Below are 5,030 nucleotides of genomic sequence, written 5' to 3' on the forward strand. Positions count from 1 at the left end.
CATGAAGATTCTGATTAAGGAATCCAAGAGATAAACATTCAAGCCTTGTTTGCTTGTAGAATGGAAGTGGTTGTCAGGCACGCGTTCATAAGTGAGAATGATGATGAGCATCACATAATCATCACATTCATCATGTTCTTGGGTGCGAATGCTTATCTTAGAACAAGAATAAGCTGAATTGAATAGAAGAACAATAGTAATTGCATTAATACTCGAGGTACAACAGAGCTCCACACCTTAATCTATGGTGTGTAGAAACTCCACCGTTGAAAATACATAAGTGATAATGGTGATCATTGACTTCGGCCCCATAGAGGGAACCAGAAGAACCAAGATGAAAATACAATAGCAAAAGGTCCTATTTATAGAGAACTAGTAGCTTAGGGTTTACAAAAATGAGTAAATGACATAAAAATCCACTTCCGGGCCCACTTGGTGTGTGCTTGGGCTAAGCATTGAAGCTTTCATGTGTAGAGACTTTTCTTGGAGTTAAACGCCAGCTTTTGTGCCAGTTTGGGTGTTTAACTCCCATTTTTGTGCCAGTTCCGGCGTTTAACGCCGGACATTCTTGAGCTGATTTGGAACGCCGGTTTGGGCCATCAAATCTCGGGTAAAGTATGGACTATTATCTATTTCTGGAAAGCCGAGAATGTCTACTTTCCAACGCAATTGAGAGCGCACCAATTGGGCTTCTGTAGCTCCAAAAAATCCACTTCGAGTGCAAGGAGGTTAGAATCCAACAGCATCTGCAGTCCTTTTCAGCCTTTGAATCAGATTTTTGCTCAGGTCCCTCAATTTCAGCCAGAAAATTCCTAAAATCACAGAAAAACACACAAACTCATAGTAAAGTCCAGAAAAGTGAATTTTAACTAAAAAATAATAAAAATATAATAAAACTAACTAAAACATACTAAAAACAATGCCAAAAAGCGTATAAATTATCCGCTCATCAGATACCCTGGTGCAAACCAATATATATATATATATAGCACAACAGGGTAATTTGTGGCACCAAATGAATTTCTTATGGCAACTACATCAGCACACAAATCTCAAATCCAGCAATTAATTATATATAAAATGCAGTTAAATATACCTTACACCTTCTCTAACAATCAGAACCTAGAACCCTAACAATAAAAAACACACCTTCTTTAACAATCAGAACCTAGAACCTTAACAATTAGAAATAATACACATTCATAAGCTAAGACCCCCAAATACAACAAACTGCATAAACAAATACAACAATCAACAACAATTACAATTTCAAAAATACACTAAACATCGAACATAAATTATTCAAACAGAATCAGAAATTCAAACAAAATAAAATTATTAACAATTTCAAAAAATCATCAACAAATAAATGAACAATCAAGAACAATCAGCAACAAATAGATGATACATAGAACAGAAACACAACAACAAATAAATTAAAAATCAGCAATAAACTAAACAATAAATCAATAACCAGCAATACCAAGATATCAACATTCAACAATAAACTGAGCAATAAACTGACTAGCAATAAACTGAACAATAAATCAATAACCAGCATCCAGCAATACCAAATGACCAAATTATTGACTTGGGAGGAAGACTGGGTGGGAGACTGGGAGGTGCTGCGTTGAACTAATAATCGTGGCCAGAATCCAGAAATGCTGCTGGCCTGCTGGGTCAGTGGGTGGCGTGCTGGGCTGAAGAGGAAGGCTTCACAGTGGTGGGACTTGGGAGGATCTCTGCTCTGTCCGTGAAGAGGAAGGCTTTGGCATTGGGATTCAAGGAAGGCTTCGCATTGGTGGGACTTGGGAGGAATGTGGGTGTCGCAGGTGTGGAGATTTAACGATGTGGGTGGCTGGTTCCATGGCTGGGTGGTAGGTGCGCAGAGGGAGAGATTTGGAGAAGAGAGAGCTACTGAGTACTGAGCTTGGTTTCGATTGGGGATTTGGGGGTTAGGGATGCTGGACGCACAATTGAGCAACACTGCAGCAGCACTCTTTTCATTCGTTTGGGGGGTGGGGGTGGGGGTGATAAACCACTATTTATGGTTTATATTGTATTTAATTGAGTGGTTTTATCAAGCTTTTCACCCACTTATTCATAGGATTTGCATGATTTTACAATTACTTCCTAGTTTAGTTCTATGATTGAAAACATGCTTCTTTGGTCTTAATTTAGCTAATCTTAATCCTCTCTTATTACCATTCGATGCCTTGATCTGTGTGTTAAGTGTTTCAGGTTTCATAGGGTAGGAATGGCTTAGAGAATGAAGAAGAAGCGTGAAAAAATGGAAGGAACACAAGGAATTGAGGAGATAACCAGCGAGAAGTCACGCGGTTGCATGGCTCACGCGACCGCGCAAAATGGAAGAAATCAGAAGGATGCGTTCGCGTGCCTGACGCGACCGCGCGGATTGGAAGCTGCACGAACGATGCGAATGCGTGGATGACGCGCATGCGTGGTACGAGAAATGCTGAGTAACGCGAACGCGTGGACGACGCAGACGCGTGACGAGCGCGATCTGCAGAATTACAGAAGTCGTTGGCACAGATTTCGGGCCGCATTTCAACCCAGTTTTCGGCCCAGAAACACAGATTAAAGTCTGGGAACATGCAGAGACTCAGGACATCAATTTATATCAGATCATAATTCAATTTTAGGTTTTAGATGTAGTTTTTAGAGAGAGAGGTTCTCTCCTCTCTCTTAGGATTTAGGATTAGGATTAGAATTAGGATTTCAATTTCTTCATCACAGGTTCAATGTTCCTTTAATTTATTTTCTACTTTTATTTACTACTTTAGTTGATTACTTGATGTTGCCAATTTGGCTTATGGATTTCTATGTTCAATCTAACTTTCTATTTAATATAATTCGAGGTATTTCAGATTTATGATTGCTTTCCTTTATTTATATAGATAATTTAGATTTTCTACCTTTTGGCTTTGGTTGATTAATTGGTAACTCTTGAGTTATCAAACTCATTATTGACTGAAAATTGGAATTCTTCAAGAATTAATTCGAGTTCCAATACCTCTAGCCTTTCCCAAGGAAAGGCTAGGACCTGAGGAATCAAAATTAATTCATCCACTTGACTTACCTTCATAGTTAGAAGTTGACTTAGTGGGAGAAAAATCCAATTCTCATCACAATTGATAAGGATAACCGGGATAGGACCTTGTTTCACCCATATTTTATGATATATTTTATGCTTAATCTGAGTGATTTATTCAATCCTTCACCCACTTATTCATATTAATTGTATGGTTTTACTTCTCCTTCCTTATTATGTGATGTATGTGAAAAACATGTTTCCTATGCTTTAAAATTAATTATTTTAATTACCTTTATTTCCATTTGATGCCGTGATTAGTGTGTTGAGTAGTTTCAGATCTTATAAGGTAGAATGACTTAAAGGATGGAAAAGAAAACGTACAAAAATGGAAGGAAAGTGCAAAACGGAGTTTTGAAGAAACTGGCATCCACGCGATCGCATGGACGACGCGATCGCGTGCCAGAAGCGAAGAGGCAATGACGCGACCGCATGACTGACGCGACCGCGCGACTTGAGCAAATCGCATACGACGCGGAGGCGAGAACGACGCGACCGCGTGACAAGGAAAACTCCGAATGACGCGACCGCGTGACCCACGCGGACGCGTGACAGAGGCCACGCACCAGAAATTGCAGAAAACGCTCATAGCAGATTCTGAAGCCTTTTTGGCCCAAATCCAAGTCCAGAAGTCATAGACCAGAGGTTATGAAGTGGAGGAAGGCATCCATTGAGAGACGGCAAATTTTCTGTTACTTTCCATGATTTAGATTTAGTTTGGAGAGAGGTTCTCTCTCTCTCTTAGGATTAGGATTTAGGACTTCTCTTAGTTTTAGGAGTGACTCTCAATCCCAGGTTCTTTATTTTTATTTATCCCAATTTAATTTATGAACTGTTCCATGTTATAGATTACTCTTTTAAATTAATGTTATTTAAGATATTTCAGTTTAATATTGCTTCCTTTTATTTATGTTATTGTTGTTCTCAATCTGAAGACATTCTTATTCCAGTAGATACAATTTTCTTTCCTTTTGGCTTTGTCCAGCAGATACAATTTTCTTTCCTTTTGGCTTTGGTTAAATAATTGGTGACTCTAGAGTTATCAAACTCATTATTGATTGAAAATTGAATTTCTTCATTTCATTAATTCATATTCCAATAACTCTAACCTTTCCCAAGGAAAGATTAGGACTTGAGGATTCGAATTAATTCATCCACTTAACTTACCTTTATAGTTAGAGGTTAACAAAGTGGGAGAAAAATCCAATTCTCATCATAATTGATAAAGATAACTAGGATATGACTTCCAGTTCTTATACCTTGCCAAGAGATTTTATTAGTATTATTTATTTTACTTGTCATATAACATATTCCCACCTTACTTCCAAAACCGCAATTTTACCTTTTTCATAGCCAATAATAAGAACATACCTCCCTGCAATTCCTTGAGAAGACGACCCGATGTTTAAATACTCGGTTATCAATTTTAAAGGGGTTTGTTACTTGTGACAACCAAAACATTTGTACGAAGGGATTTCTGTCGGTTTAGAGACTATATCTACAACGCGAATATTTTTAATAATTCTTTACTGGCAAAAATCCCAACGTCAGACCTCCAGTTCTCATACCTTGCCAAAAGCTTTATTAGTTATTATTTTAACGACTTGTTATTTTACATTACTTGTTCAACCCTTTTCAAAACTCCAAAATATACTTTTCCATAACCAATAATAATTCATACTTCCCTGCAATTCCTTGAGAAGACGACCCGAGGTTTAAATACTCAGTTATCAATTTTAAAAGGGTTTGTTACTTGTGACAACCAAAACGTTTGTACGAAGGGATTTTCTGTTGGTTTAGAATCTATACTTACAACGCTATTATATTTTTATAAAATTCTTTACTGGAAAAAATCCTAACGTCAAAATGGGGCTGTTGCCGGGAAATTACAAACGTGTGCCTTATTATTGGTTATTGT

Source organism: Arachis duranensis, chromosome 2 (assembly GCF_000817695.3).
Source record: "Arachis duranensis cultivar V14167 chromosome 2, aradu.V14167.gnm2.J7QH, whole genome shotgun sequence".
Classification (NCBI taxonomy): Eukaryota; Viridiplantae; Streptophyta; class Magnoliopsida; order Fabales; family Fabaceae; genus Arachis; species Arachis duranensis.